Source organism: Pseudochaenichthys georgianus, unplaced genomic scaffold (assembly GCF_902827115.2).
Source record: "Pseudochaenichthys georgianus unplaced genomic scaffold, fPseGeo1.2 scaffold_224_arrow_ctg1, whole genome shotgun sequence".
NCBI lineage: Eukaryota > Metazoa > Chordata > Actinopteri > Perciformes > Channichthyidae > Pseudochaenichthys > Pseudochaenichthys georgianus.
In genome coordinates, this window is record NW_027262877.1 from 123,330 (window position 1) to 140,113 (window position 16,784).

The 16,784-nt window shown below is 43.0% G+C and overlaps 1 protein-coding gene and 1 long non-coding RNA gene across 2 annotated transcripts in view; one reads left to right on the forward strand and one right to left on the reverse strand.

The window, feature by feature from the left end:
• LOC117441976 (zinc finger protein 721-like) overlaps positions 1–16,784 on the forward strand; it is a 243,453-nt gene that overhangs the window by 62,181 nt on the left and 164,488 nt on the right. The window lies entirely within an intron of this gene.
• Positions 5,506–7,922, reverse strand: LOC139433355 (uncharacterized). The gene is made up of 2 exons (XR_011642869.1): positions 7,846–7,922; positions 5,506–5,847 (listed from the first exon to the last, which is right to left on the reverse strand). It is a non-coding gene; the product is annotated as an uncharacterized lncRNA (long non-coding RNA).

The window sequence follows — 16,784 nt, forward strand, 5'->3', positions numbered from 1 at the left end:
AATAATCTCACAATATATATTGCCTGATGAGTCAATTTCTCTGGTGTCTTCTAATGTGCCTGCATCTGGCGCTGAGTTGCCATATTCCTTTCATGAACCACTTCCTGATATTCCATTGTTGCAGATAAATATAAATTATATTAGCCAAACTAACCGAGCAAGGGTAAACTGACAGGCTGTGCCGCATCTCACTCAAAACCCCACACGACTCAACCCAGCGAAAACCAGTCTCTCGCGCAGCCTTTCATTCAGAATGTCATTCGGAATTTCATAGCAAAATTAAAAAAAGATATTAAACTAATCTTTCAAATATTTTCAACTAAAATAAATATTAGGAAAAAGCCCTACAAATAACAATAATAAACATAACAATAAAACAATTAAACAGCGGGCCAAATCCTGGAGCTGTACTTCTCTTCCAATACTATTGCAGTATTGCCTCCAAAAAGTGCGTTTCTGCGTTCTTATTGTTCTCCTCACTACAGCCTGGGCCCTTTCACCCTGATTCAAAGCTTCCTGAGAATGGAGTTGTTTGAGTTGCCTGAATGCTTTATTCCTGTCTTTAATGGATTCACTGCATTCACCATTCCACCAGGGTACACCCTTGGTGCGCCTAACTCCTGCACTTTCTGGAATTGTGTCTTTAGCTGAATGAATGATAACCTTAACCAGCTCATCATTTCATTTATTTATATCATCATCATTTTCCTCTTGAAGTGTTTTACATCTATTCGTAATTACAACTTGGAAGGCATCCCAATCAGCCTTTCCCAGTTTCCATCTAGGAATTTTCTTTTCCTTTTCAAACCTTATGTTGGTCCCAACTTTAGTCATTACTGGATAATGATCGCTGCCCACTGTAGTATGCTTCACCACATTCCATGTACTTATACCTGCTAAAGCACTAGATACAAACGTCGAGTACTGTTTCTATATTCTTCGTGCAATTATATCGTGTTCCTTCCCCAGTGTTAATGCACACTAGCCCGAGGTCATCTATACATTCCTCAACTACTGCCCCATTTGCATCTGTGCTCCTGCTTCCCCATAGCGAGCTATGTGAGTTAAAACCCCCACACCATATGACTTTGTCTTGCAGTGAACCCCCAGCATCCTCTAATACACTTTGATCTAATTTCCCACATTATAATAATTCACTATATCTATAGGTCCTCTATCATTCCATACCCTTATAACTACTGCTTCATGATCTGTACCTACATGCATAACTTTGTAACTTATCCCACTCTGTATGAATGTTGCGACTCCTCCCCCTCTGCCAGAGTCCCTATCTCGTCTAGCTGCAGGATATCCCTTCACAATAAAACCCAGTTGTGCTTTCAGCCATGTTTCCTGAATACAAGGAACTTTAGGTTTCTCTCCCAGGTTGTCAATATATTTGTTGAACTCTTGTCCATTTGCAATTAAACTTCTAGCATTCCACTGCAGTACAATTACCACCATCAGGATGATCCAGTCCATGTCTGAGGTTGTTGGACGTCATCATTCAGGATATCTTTCACGTGTCCCCAGTGCATCCCTTTCACATCAAGGTACTTTTCAGATGATTTGACAATTATTTAGATTCTTTCATTCCGGCTTGTAGTCTGCGCTGAACAGTTGATGATCTCTGCCATAAACAGTACAAACTCTCTTTTACTCACTATCAGAGTGTCCTCCTTCAACTTAACTTCCTGCCTCGTCACTTCCCTCTGCCATCTCTCGTCCAGTCACAGTCCAGTGTTGCCACCACCCCCTCTACCGCTCTACCGTACACCGGAAGTTTACAAGCGCACTCTCAATGAACCGGAATGGAAATACGTCATCCTGTGCAACTAGCTCATTGTAGTGGATTAAATATTAACTGGGCTGTCAAACGATTACAATTTATAATCAGATTAATCACAGCTTAAAAATTAATTAATGTTATGGAAATCTGGCTCCCAAACACGGCTCTGGAGAGTACAAGTCAAATGATAAAACAAATAAATGGTGAATCAAGCAAAGCTGTCTTTTGGTTATTTATTTGAAGCTTCAAATACACGACATAATAATATATTGTCACCGGTCGGGCAGAGTATGGAAAGTCTGCCCGAGAGTGCGCAGAACAATGGAAAAGCAAAGGTTATATAGAAAAAGGAGTGGGAAAGAGAACAATCTGGGTTCCCACAGTCAGATTGTTGATGAGACACCGTTTGGCCTTGCAGATAGCATAACGGAACTTTGTGTGACTGTGTATGAGTCTCCCAGTCTGCTGAAACAGCTGTGGCCTTGCAGAGACTGGGAAACTCATAAGAGAATATAATAGAATAATAATGGTAAAAGCACAACAAGAGGAAATAAGAAGCATATGAAAGACATAATAAGGATAATAATAAGAATGATAATAATGAAATTTTCCACTACATTCCCCCCTTTTGATCATACTTGATCAATAGAAAAAAACAAATGATAGGATAGACTGATATAACACATCAATGAATACACTCCATCGCTGGTTTAAGTAAACACATCACAAATATATCATAGAAAACTGGCTGTTTTTGTGGAGGACAGACTCCAATATAATGTAAGCATAAGAGAGGAGATACACACATGATTATATTGATGAATCGGAATCAGACTCTTCTGATTCTAGCTGATCTATCTCACTGTGGCGCAAAGGATTGTCTTGTAATGGAATAGTAGTATACTGAACGAAAGCTGAGGACACCATGCTGGAAACGCATTTCTTCAGTATTGGGATAATCAAACAGGTACAACTGATTAATAGGCCAAAAATGATCGCCAGGGGTGTAACTATACTAGCCAGCCATGCTTTCCACCCACCTGATGTAAGCCAGGACCACCAGTCCCAGCCCCCTGCGTTGGATATGTCATCAGCTTTCATGTCAGCTAACAGGTTGTTAAGATGCAGCACGGTGTCAGTGATGTTCTTGGTGGCGTCGGGAATGTAAGTGCAACAGGAGTCACCGATCACATGACACAGGCCACCCTTTGAGGCGAACAAAAGGTCAAGAGCGAATTGGTGCTGCATGAGCATGTTCCTAGAGGCTATTATGAATGGGGGCAATGCCTGGAAGCCTTGCGTCGTCTCGTAAGTGAGGTTCTCTAGCCGGACGTGTAAGGTATCTATTTTATGGGCATTGTTTACTGTACCCCACCATGGGAACAGGCCACCCATGAATTTAGCTCCAGCGGACGTCATATCTCTTTTTACCTTGTGGTGGTCGGGGTGTTGGAACTCTGGGTAATGATGTGTCGTGTGCATTAAGGACGTGAGTACAGTGACTGCTGGATTCAAATCCACTAGAGTGCATGTCCCTATCCAAAGGGGAGCCAGAACTTGATAGAGCTTGTTGCCGCACAACCAAACGTAATCTTCTGGCGCGCTAAACCCAGAATCACTGGGCCACGCCAGTTGGAGGGAAATATGTTCAACATCTGGGAATGCTACGTTAGAAAGGATTCTCTCAGGGGCACCAGATATGTGACAATACGAGATTTTGTGAGCACCGTCACCGCATGTGTTCCGTAGGATGCGAGTACAACCAGTAGTAGTGCCTAGGAAAAAATAATGTGGTGTAAGAGACGTTTTGTGGTAAACTCTCTGGATGCAGAGGCTGTGTTTCATCCCTCTCAAATGACTAGGGTGCACATGGCTGACGGGTTGGTACTTTGCGTATGTGGTGTCAAGCGTGGATGCACGCAAAGAGGAGTCAGACCGATTGCTGCATGGTGGGGGAAGCTGCCTAGCATAACGCCACCCGGTTACGCTGTCTTCACCCTTGATGGGCCTCGTCAGAGCCATAAACGCGCAGAGGTGTTCAACCTGGGTCAGAGAGCGCGGACGAACTGGCACGGACATTGATGAGTCCTGGGGGAAAAGGTGCATGCATAACATGACCCATGTTGTCCTGCGGCCTGCAAGAATGATCTCAGTGTGCCACCAGACGTTACCGGTGATCCCATTACTGGTCTGACCCACATCAATGTTGCTATGGTCGCCTATGTATAGATTAAATGTAGATGTACCTATGGATGTCAACAGTGGCGTCAAAGGTTGCTTACGCTTTTCCGGGGTCTGAGTTTTGGGCGCGATGTCTATGTAAAATGTGCCACACGGGTCGGCGCCGGATACATACATACAGACAACAAAATAACCCTTGTCTGATATCTGGGCAGCCTGTAGTTGTAACAGGATGACGGGGCTCGATGAATTGACCTTGGAGATAGACAATCTCCCTTTGATGTTTGTTTTGTCGTCCCATAAGGTATAACCCCAATCGGTGTGCGCGGTGGTCCATAAAACAAAAGTCCAGCCCCCCGAGCAGTGAGTGGCGGTGTAACTGTCACTCTCGACATAGCAAATGTAGGCGTCTGCCCCCCCCAGTTTCTTAGGGTCGGGGCAATGCATGTAGTTGCACGGGTCTAACTGCACTGCGCTGTCTTCCCCATCCCTTAGAGTAATGTTACCAATCCCTGTCTCGACCAGCCCCTCGACCCATGTGGTTCGCCCTGCTTTCCCCAGCCCCTCGACCCATGTGGTTCGCCCTGCTTTCCCCCGCCCCTCAACCCATATGGTTCGCCCTGCTTTCCCCATGTACCTCTTAGATACCTCGATGTTGGCTGACATGCTGTGTGCTGACCCTGGATACATAAAATATAGGACTAGTCCTAACACAACTATCATGGCAAGTCTGCAGAGGAACCATTCTATGAGTGTCCAGGCTCTCCAGTAGCATTCACATTGCTCACGGTTGCGTTGTCGTCTCTCCAGGCGAGCCCTCATCACGAGGGGGAAATGTTCCATGGAGTGTGTGTGTGTATTCTCTCGGTCGATTTCATGACCCGGACCGTCAGACTTCGCACACTGATAACACAAACGAGGAACCAGAGAGCATATGGAACCGCTCAGCTGGCACTCGCTCGTGACACCTTGTGTGTAGTGTGTTTTGGTGTATGTAGTGCAAGTGTGGTGCTGGTGGTGACTAGGACACGTCACTTGTTGTCGTCTTCTGTTGGTGACTTGGACACGTCACTTGTTGTCATCTGTTGGTGACTTGGACATGTCACTTGTTGTCATCTGTTGGTGACTTGGACACGTCACTTGTTGTCATCTGTTGGTGACTTGGACACGTCACTTGTTGTCATCTGTTGGTGACTTGGACACGTCACTTGTTGTCATCTGTTGGTGACTTGGACATGTCACTTGTTGTCATCTGTTGGTGACTTGGACACGTCACTTGTTGTCATCTGTTGGTGACTTGGACATGTCACTTGTTGTCATCTGTTGGTGACTTGGACATGTCACTTGTTGTCATCTGTTGGTGACTTGGACACGTCACTTGTTGTCATCTGTTGGTGACTTGGACATGTCACTTGTTGTCATCTGTTGGTGACTTGGACACGTCACTTGTTGTCATCTGTTGGTGACTTGGACATGTCACTTGTTGTCATCTGTTGGTGACTTGGATATGTCACTTGTTGTCATCTGTTGGTGACTTGGACATGTCACTTGTTGTCATCTGTTGGTGACTTGGACATGTCACTTGTTGTCATCTGTTGGTGACTTGGACATGTCACTTGTTGTCATCTGTTTCTATCGTTTCTCCTTTCCTGTGACCACGACCTTGCAGTGGCTGGCGTGGACCCATGTAGCTCTCTCGGCTACCTTGACCGCTGTCTGGGTGACGAGAAGCACCTGGTAGGGACCTTGCCAACGATTGGATTTCCAGCTCTTTCTCCGGAAATCCTTGACCAGCACGAAGTCGCCCGGTTGAAGGCGGTGAAGCGGACCAGTGGCAGGGGTAGGCAAGGCTGCGGCTACCTGACGTCGGATGTCTGCTAAAGTGGATGATAGGTTAACACAATATGACAACATAGCATCCTCACACAAAGTTGTGGAGGGAAGAGGAAATCCTGGAGCCTTGAGTCCAATCTGTGGAGGTGTCCCAAAAAGGATTTCAAATGGGCTGAGTTGACTCCGTGTTCTTTTCCGCATCCTCATGTACATCAGCACAATGGGCAGAGCTTGTGTCCATGACAGACCTGTGTCTGCACAGCATTTTGCTAGTTTGTTTTTGATTGTGCCGTTCTCTCTTTCCACCCCACCCCCACTCTGTGGATGATAAGCACAATGCTTTCTGATGTCCATGCCCATGTATTCTCCTATCTGCGTAATGGCCTCATTAGCAAAATGTGAACCGTTGTCACTAGAAATGTTGTCTGGTAGTCCCCATCTAGGAATGATTTCCCTCAGTAGTGCCTTTGCCACAGCATTTGCTGTCTGTGCTTTTACTGGGAAAGCTTCAACCCATTTGGACCACATGTCGACCACCACTAAGCAGTGCTTCTTACCCTCTGATGGGCTAAGCTCAATGAAATCCAGCATTAGGTGCTCAAATGGCCTGGTGGGAGGTGGATGTGCTCCGGGTCCTGTAACCTTTACTGGTCTACCAGAATTTTGCATAATGCAGATTAGGCATGCTTCACAGTGCTTTTGAGCTGTTACTGTGAACCCCCTTGTGAACCACTCCTGATTTATAGACTCTAACATCCCCCCTTTTGACACATGATCCCACCCATGTGTCAACTTAGCGAAATGAGGGAAAAAATGTCTGGGAAGACATGGATTAGAATTTGGACCAACCTAGATGCTGGATTTTGGGTCAAAAACAGCCCCAGCAGCCTTCCATTGAGCTTTCTCAACTGGCGTAGCTAGCTGCTGCATGGAAGTCAGTGATGACATTTTGTCAGTGAAGGAGGGGCGTCCATGGGCGATAGACTAATGCAGGACCCTCAGGTCCGGCCACCTGTATCATAGGACAGGCGACAGTAATATCCTCCTCGTCCTCCTGGTCGTTCTGGTAGCGGAGGCGTCCTTTTTTGTAGAGTTCAGCTCCCTTCGCGTCTCTCTCCTTTTTCTCTCTCTTGTCCTGGATCTTTTTCAGTCTTGCTTCTTCTTCTTCATTTTCTTTTCTCTCTTCGTCTCTTTCCTTTTTCTGTCTGTCCTGCTGTGCAGCTTCTCCAGCGGCGTCTGGTATGTCGACAGCAGCAGCAGCCCCTCCAAGAGCCCCCTCAGCAGGCAGCAGATTGAGAGGTGGAGGAGGGAATGGAAATCCTGAGTCGAGGAGAGGGTCCCGCACGCCTGTGAACAGAGGATAGAGGGAAGCTTGGGGTAGTTTATGTTGAGGAGGAAGCACAAAACACTTTTTCTCTTCCTTTGCACTTTTATCCTCAGCCTGAATCTTTTTTATTGCCGCGGCCAATTGCCTTCTTTCACGGCACTCTGCTTCATCCTCCCAGTATTTTACACACTTTCTATGAGTGTCTAGTTTCTCTAAGTCTTTTACTTTAATTGTACTCTTCTTCTTCATTCCATCTTCACACTCTTGTAATTTATCCCTTAGGTTTTTGATTTTTAATTTACTCAAAGTACCTCCCTTAGGAAATCCGAACATTTCCGTCCATATATTTAATTTAGCCAGACTTTCTTCACCATATTTTGCTCACATGACATCAACTATCGGACCCTCAGGAGGCTGTACATACCCCCTCCCCTGCTTTGCCTCCATAGCAAAGTCTTTTAAAGTGTCACCAAAACACTCCGTGTCACCAAAACACTCCGTGTCACCAAAACACTATTAAAGTGTCACCAAAACACTCCGTGTCACCAAAACACTATTAAAGTGTCACCAAAACACTCCGTGTCACCAAAACACTATTTTTCATCCGTCGATGCTAGATATGCCAAATATCTCTGTTTTCGAGCAGTCCCTCTCCTGATGTCATGGAGTTTTAATTACGTTTAACTTTAAACAATTTAGACTTTGCACATCTCACCGAGTATTGAAAGCCCTTTGAGTTCGTTGGATCTCGTGAAGTCAATCGGTTCCACCCCTCGCGCTGGTCCCCTCGTCTCGTACGGTCTTTTCCCGTTGAGGTAGAGGAAGACCCAAAAGATCCCGGAGCGCGCACCCACCAGCGTCCAGAGGTTTCCCCGATCAAACAAACAGAGATCCTGCCGACAACGCCATTTGTTATGGAAATCTGGCTCCCAAACACGGCTCTGGAGAGTACAAGTCAAATGATAAAACAAATAAATGGTGAATCAAGCAAAGCTGTCTTTTGGTTATTTATTTGAAGCTTCAAATACACGACATAATAATATATTGTCACCGGTCGGGCAGAGTATGGAAAGTCTGCCCGAGAGTGCGCAGAACAATGGAAAAGCAAAGGTTATATAGAAAAAGGAGTGGGAAAGAGAACAATCTGGGTTCACACAGTCAGATTGTTGATGAGACACCGTTTGGCCTTGCAGATAGCATAACGGAACTTTGTGTGACTGTGTATGAGTCTCCCAGTCTGCTGAAACAGCTGTGGCCTTGCAGAGACTGGGAAACTCATAAGAGAATATAATAGAATAATAATGGTAAAAGCACAACAAGAGGAAATAAGAAGCATTTGGTTTAAACATATGAAAGACATAATAAGGATAATAATAAGAATGATAATAATGAAATTTTCCACTACATTAATCATGATTAATCACCATTCGAACTATGTCCAAAATATGCCATTTCTTTATGAATATTGTTGTGGGAATGGAAAGATAAATGAAAGAAGGTGGATATATCCATTTAACATACAGTATCTATGTTTATTATAACATGTGTGTCAAAATGAAAGACAGCGCACACACCTATCAATCATCAAACCGTGGGGTCTTAATTCATTACGTGTTGATTTGTATCAACGGGGGAGTGGAGTACTTCGTGACCACAGAGTGTGAACGTTGTGATCAGCTGTTTTAGCGCAGTTCTCCAGTGAAGGGGGGGGGGAGTCTCCCTCCGCAGCCGGTTAGCATAGTTTTGGCACAATTCCGTTGTACAGACCGACGTTAACAGCAACCCTGTCTGTGCACACGGAGACCGACTCTGTCGTCCGGTGATCAATCAATCAATGTTTATTTATATAGCCCAATATCACAAATGTTACATTTGTCTCAGTGGTCTTCACAGTGTGTACAGAATATCAGTATGACAGTACGACACCCTCTGTCCTTAGACCCTCACATCGTACAAGGAAAAACTTCCAAAGAAAACCCAGTTTAAAGGGAAAAATGGGAGAAACCTCAGGGAGAGCAACAGAGGAGGGATCCCTCTCCCAGGACGGACAGACGTGCAATAGATGCCGTGTGTAAATTGAAAAGATAATACATTTGCAACATAGGTAGTCCAGATGTTTGGAAATGCATGTGTGTATAATAGGAAGATGAATCCACGAGGATATCCATCCAGGACCTATGATCCAGGACCACAGCCACGACTCAAGGTCCAGCGCTCGCGATCCAGGACACAGGACCGCAGGATCATCCATGACTCCGGATCCCAGCGTATATAGACACCAAAAAGAAAGACATTTGGGGAAGCTGGGTTAATCGGAACATGAGTGTACACGGGTATAGACAGAGAGAAGGAAGAAGTAAGATGTCCCCCGACAAACTAAGCCTATATCAGCAAAACTAGGGGCTGAATCTAATCAGCCCTAACTATAAGCTTTATCAAAAAGGAAGGTCTTAAGCGCACTCTTAAAAACGGATAGGGTGTCTGCCACCCGAACACAAACTGGAAGCTGATTCCACAAATGTGGAGCTTGATAAGAAAAGGCTCTGGCTCCCATTGTACTTTTAAAGATTCTAGGAACAACCAACAACCCTGCATTCTTGGAACGCAATGCCCTAGTAGGACAGTAGGGTATAATGAGTTCTTTAAGGTAAGATGGCGCCTGCCCATTAAGGGCTTTGTAGGCGAGAAGAAGAATTTTAAATTCTATCCTGTGTTCTATAGGGAGCCAGTGTAAGGCAGCCAGAACAGGAGTAATGTGGTCCCTTCTCCTAACTCTGGTTAGTACACGAGCCGCAGCATTTTGAATCAGCTGAAGCGACTTGATTGACTTCTTGGTACTCCCTGATAATAAAGAGTTACAATAATCCAGCCTAGAAGTAACAAATGCATGGACTAGTTTCTCTGCATCGTTTTGAGGCAAGATATGCCTGATTTTTGCAATGTTACATAGATGGAAGTAGGCGGTCCTTGAAATTGATTTTATGTGGGCGTTAAAGGATAAATCCTGATCAAATATAACACCAAGATTCCTTACAGTCTCACTGGAGGCCAAATTAATGCCATCCATAGTTAGTATGTCTTTAGATAATTTGTTTCGTAGATTCTTCGGGCCAAGTACAATAACTTCAGTTTTGGTCGTGTTTAACATCAAAAAGTTTAAGGTCATCCACGTTTTCAAGTCCCTAAGGCAGTCTTGAATTTTATTTAGATGATTAATTTCATCAGGCTTGATTGATAAATATAGTTGAGTATCATCCGCATAACAATGAAAGTTTACAGAATGATTCCTTATAATATTGCCTAACGGAAGCATATATAATGTGAACAAAATAGGTCCGAGCACTGAGCCCTGTGGCACTCCATGGCTAACTTTGGTTTGCGTGGAAGATTCATCGTTAACACGTACAAACTGAGAGTGCTCAGATAGATAGGACCTAAACCAGCCTAAAGCAGTTCCCTGTATGCCAACTAAGTGCTCTAGTCTTTGCAATAGGATATCATGGTCGATAGTATCAAATGCAGCACTGAGATTCAGCAAAACAAGAATAGAGACAAGTCCCTTGTCTGAGGCTATTAGAATGTCATTTGTGACTTTAACCAGAGCTGTCTCTGTGCTATGATGTGTTCTAAAGCCAGACTGAAAGTCTTCAAATAAATCATTGTTTTTTAAGTAACAGCTGTTTTGCGACCGCTTTCTCAAGAATTTTTGAGAGGAACGGAAGATTAGAAATAGGTCTATAGTTGGCTAAAACCTCTGGATCGAGGTTGTGCTTTTTAAGAAGCGGTTTTATCACTGCTACTTTGAATGATTGTGGAACATAGCCTGATAATAAAGACATATTCATAATATTTAATAAAGAAGTGCTAATTAATGGAAAAACTTCCTTCAACAGCTTAGTTGGAATTGGGTCTAACATGCACGTTGATGGTTTAGAAGAGAGAATCATTGAATGTAATTGTTCAAGGTTAATGGCTGAAAAGCATTCTAGTTTACTATCTAGTGTAATATTAGAACTTACGATTCCGGGAGCTGTTGATAACACTATACTGGTCGAAGGCAAGAGGTCATTAATTTTGTTTCTAAGAGTAACAATTTTATCGTTAAAAAAGCACATAAAATCATTACTACTGAGTGCTAAGGGAATAGAAGGCTCAACAGAGCTGTGGCTCTCTGTCAGCCTGGCTACAGTGCTGAAAAGAAATCTTGCATTATTCTTATTCTCATCTATTAATGAAGAGTAGTAGGCTGCTCTCGCTTTACGCAGTGCTTTCTTATATTCATTGAGAGTAATATGCCAAATTAAACGAGATTCTTCAAGTTTAGTGGAACGCCATATCCTTTCAAGTTGTCTAGACTTTTGCTTTATTTTGCGGGTTTCGGCATTATGCCATGGAGCTAATCTATGTTGTTTTATTCCTTCTTTTTCAAAGGAGCAACAGAGTCTAATTTTATTCGCAGCGCATCTATAGCACTATCAACAACATGATCAATTTGGGGTGGTGTACATTTTGTATAAGTTTCCTCCCCTACATGCAGACATGCTATCGAGTTAAGTATTGGTTGAATCTCTTCCTTAAATGTGGCTATAGCACTAACAGATAGGTTTCTGCTGCAAGAGCTTTTGACTAATGCTTTGTAGTCTAGTAACAGTACTTCAAAAGTTACTAAGAAATGGTCGGATAAAGCAGGATTATGCGGTTCGACTAATAGTTGCTCAATTTCAATACCATAAGTCAGAACAAGGTCGAGAGTGTGATTATAACAGTGGGTTGGTTTATTTACACTCTGACAGAAACCAACAGAATCTAATATAGAGTTAAATGCAACAGTAAGGCTCCTTTTATCATCGTCAACATGAATATTAAAGTCACCTACGATAATTACTTTGTCTGTTTTAAGAACCAAAGTTGATAAAAACTCAGAGAATTCTGATAAGAATTCTGAATAAGGACCTGGTGCACGATACACTGTAACAAATAAGATTGGCTGCAAAGTTTTCCAGGTCGGATGCGTAAGACTAAAAACGAGGCTTTCAAAAGAGGTATAATTTAATTTTGGTTTAGTATTGATAAGTAAACTTGAGTCAAAGATTGCTGCAACTCCACCTCCTCGGCCCGTGCCTCGAGCAATATGAGTGTTGACATGGCTGGGTGGAGTGGCCTCATTTATGCTGACATATTCTTCATGTCTCAACCAAGTTTCAGTGAGACAGCATACATCAATATTATAATCTGATATTAAATCATTTACCAATATTGCTTTAGATGCTAGAGATCTTATGTTTAAGAGACCACATTTAATCTTCCTGTTTTGTTGCACTGTAGTAGTTGTTACATTTACTTTTATTAGGTTATTATGTATGACACCTCTATTAGGTTTTACCTTAAATTGTCCTTGGGCAGACACACACACCGCTAATATTGGGTATTTTATTGGGTTCGGGATTCCTATGGGTGACTGCCTAGGAGAGAGCGCAGAGAAGCGTGTAAGACTGCGACTCTGCCTCCTGGTCTCAACTCCAGTTTGTCATGGATTACGTCCACAAAGCCCTGAGATGTTTGCCGAAATGAGATCTGCACCTTCCAAAGTAGGATGAACGCCGTCTCTCTTAATCAGACCAGGTTTTCCCCAGAAGGCTGTCCAATTATTTACGAAGCCCACATTGTTTGCTGGGCACCACCAAGACAACCAGCGCTGAAAGGATGACATGCGGCTATACATGTCATCATTGATCAGATTGGGGAGGGGACCAGAGAAGATTACGGTGTCCGACATTGTTTTAGCATAACTACACACCGACTCCACATTAAGTTTGGTGCATTCTGATTGGCGTAAACGAACATCATTACCACCGACGTGAATAACAATCCTACTGTATTTACGTTTAGCTTTAGCCAGCAGTTTAAGATGCGCCTCAACGTCGCCCGCTCTGGCCCCCGGAATGCATGTGACTGTGGAGGCTTCGGTCTCTAGATTCACGTGTCTCATAATAGAGCTACCAATAACCAGAGTTGGCTTCTCAGCGGGTGTCTCGCTGAGTGGGGAATATCTGTTAGATACGTGAACGGGTTGGTGGGGACCTGCGGGTTTCGCGTTATGCCCCTTCTGAACAGCCACCCAGTCTCCCTGCTGCTCGGGAGTTGCCGGGGGACGGCTAAGAGGAGCTTAAAATGTCGTGCTGTGCGCTTGAATGTACGTGCTGTGCGCTTGAATGTACTAACAGAACTTCCAAGAAGACTAACATGATAATATTATACATGTTAACCCCGTTCGCAGGTGTTTGTGTGCTTGGTAGCTTAGCTTGTTACTTATTAACCAGCTAAGGACGTAACTCTTTATGCATACAGAGGTTGTTGTGTTTAATATTCATGAGAATATGTGTCATTGTTTAAATGATAATAAACATTAGCATAAAGCATATTTGTCCACTCATATGTTGATAAGAGTATTAAAAACTTGAAAAATATTCCTCTAAGGAACATTTAGAACAGATCAAAAATGTGCGATTAATCGCGATTAAATATTTTAATCGACTGACAACCCTAATACATATACATTTTAGTTTATGATTCAGCCTTGGGTAAGACTTTTATAGTCTATGGCTATGACGCCCATAATGCTAAACGGGAGCAAATGTTAATAGGGGACCCAATTATCCCAGTGGTGGCCGCCGGAGCTAACGGAGCCGCAGGGGGCTAGCTCCAGCCGGCGTCCCGGAGCTAGCCCCCTCCGTTAGCTCCGGGCGGTGGAGTCCGTCTTTTCTCAACGTGTGAATGACAAGCATTAAGAATAACAAAATATAGCTAATTCTCTTGCAGATTGTCTCATTTGATTATGAATGTAACGTTTATATAGGGGAACTACACTGTTAGCAGTATCTTGGTATGCATGTATTTCATGTTAGCTTAGCTTCTTAGCCTGAGCTAGCTCTGTTTACTTCCAGTTCGGAGGCAGCAGGTCGTGCCTCGGCTCCGCCTCTTTGCCCTTATAGAGAGGCGAAGTCACGCCCATCTATTTCCGGCCCATGGGACCCCGGAAGCGAAAAATTTACATTGAATTCAATGGAGAGAGAAAACGTATCTTTTGATCCCGTTCGAATTGTGCCATGAACTACACATATGATGTTTGTCAATCTTAAACAATAAGTTCCATGTCAAAAAAGTCACATTTTGTCGTAAAACTGTTGAATTATAAGACTATGAAAAATACGCGACTACAAATCCCAATTCCCATTCTGGGTCGCGTATGTGATGTCACAGGCGATAATGCTCCAAGTGGTTGCGACTCGTAATTAAAGCGAAGAAGATCTCATAACTGATTTATTCCCTCCAATAAATAAGAGATTGCTAAAAATAAATTCACTTTTACAAGATGCCTGTGTGCTTTGTACCAGGTTGTGATCATACCACTTGCTCGTTCTATCAATTCCCGTCTGATAAAAGGACCAGGAGTCGTTGGACCAAACCTATCAGGTAATACACATGTTGTGCATGGAACATAGTGAAGTTAGCTACCTAGCATTACATTACTTAGCCTTGTCATTTTTAGTAGCCTGAAGTAAACCAACATGTTGAACAGTAAGAGTAGTCATGATGGTAAGTATTTCGTGAAACATTTGAAGAGTAGCCTATCGCCCCCTCCACCGAGTGCTAAGGAAGCAGTCAGGGAGAGTCGAAGGCAGGCAGGCAGCTTTGCATGACATTCTTCTGGACGTGTTTCATCGTGATGACAGTGAGGGTCAATCTGTGTGTTGGAAAGACAGTAGTTGAGTGATTACTGAGAGAACATTATTAGAAGAGATAATTATTCAAAGTGTTGTTACTGACCTTTTTCTCTTATTTCCTTTCCCTCACCTGTAACTGCTGAGACCCTGAGGAACATGCACACTGACCTGCTCTGGCAACCTGACTTCCACTGCACGTAATAGTATTTGGTTATGGTATATTATGTATATACATCAAAGGCACAATGCACCCCCCAGAGACACACATGTATTGAGTGTGATATTGTGCATAGGTCAAGTGAAATCATCTTTACACACTAGAAAACTGTAGGAGTGGCAACTTGTTTTGAAATTGAATTTTTAATATCCGATAATAAAGTTGATCTGTTTTCTTTATTCTTCTCTCTTCCCAGCTCCATCCATCGCCGTGCTCTGTTCCTGCAGGTCCTGCTTGCTAACCAATGCTCATATGTGTTTACACAATTACAAATAAAGTCAATGTATTGTATGACATGAAGTTGTGCTTCATTCGGAGTCAATAATACATTCATTCTGCCTTCAACTGCACAATGATCGTGGACTGCACCGACATCCATGTGGCATATCATTTTCTCATTGTAGACGAGCAGACAGGGAGCCAGATGAGAAAAGCAGAATATGCAGCTTCCCTTTTCCACATGGAAAAGAGAAAGGGCCAAGTGTATGGACACAAGAGAAAGGGAGCTTAGCTGTTTTCAAACCGGTTCATGTGTCACTTAGTTTACTGAACCGTGATGAATGAAAGAAATGAGTGAGGTAGTGGTTTACTGAAGTTACAAAGACATTAATATATGAGTGACAGGTCAGTGTAAACACAAGCTTCTGTCGACTATGGATCATTCAAACTATATACAAATATGTAATAAAGTTCTAAAACAAGTAGTCGGTATATTCCTTGATAGCTTTTGGAGAAGGTTGTTTTTAAGTTTACTAAAATCAATCGTTTCAACTGTTTCACTTTATAAAAAGGAACAGGTGAGTAGAGCTTCATTGAGTTTCTTATTCTGTCAGTAAATCATCCAAATGAATGTTTTTCATTATTTTAGTCAACCCTAAACAAATTGATTGTACCTTTTTAATAATGACCTTACATGGTCGCAAAGTTAAATTAACTTCAGAAAATCAAATCTGTTCTGAGAAAAAACTAATAAATGTTTAAAGATAGGAACTTGCCATCCCACTGAAATCAGTCCGTAGAGATTTAAATATAGAGTGACATACAGATCCATGTTACAGCAAAAGATGGAATAACTAAGAAGCACGCAATATAATAATAATTACATGCAACAATTAAATCCAATCCACTTTATTTATATAGCACAGTTTAAAAACAGAGGGTTTGCCAAAGTGCTTCACAATGAACATAACATTATAATAAAATATAATATTACACGAATAGATTAAAAAAGCACACATAAGAATAAATACAAGGCACATAAAGGCTATGGACAGACAGTGAAAGCATACAAATAGGTATGACATAGCTCAGACTGACTGACTGGTAAGCGAGGGAAAATAGGTGGGTTTTTAGGCGGGACTTAAAAGCTTCAAGAGTGGGCGACAATTTAACATGAGGGGGCAGGTAGTTCCAGAGCCTGGGGGCTACCGATGAGAACGCTCGGTCTCCCCTGGTCTTTTTCTTTGTTTTTGGGACTACAAGCAGCAGCTGATCAGCCGACCTCAAAGCCCTTGAGGGGGTGTACACCTGCAAGAGGTCGGAGATGTACTCTGGGGCCAGCCCATTAAGAGATTTAAAAACAAACAATAAAATCTTAAAATGCACTCTGAAATGGACAGGAAGCCGGTGGAGCGAAGCCAGAACTGGTGTGATGTGGTCAAACTTGCGGGTTCCTGTGAGCAGCCGCGCCGCAGCGTTTTGGACATGCAACAA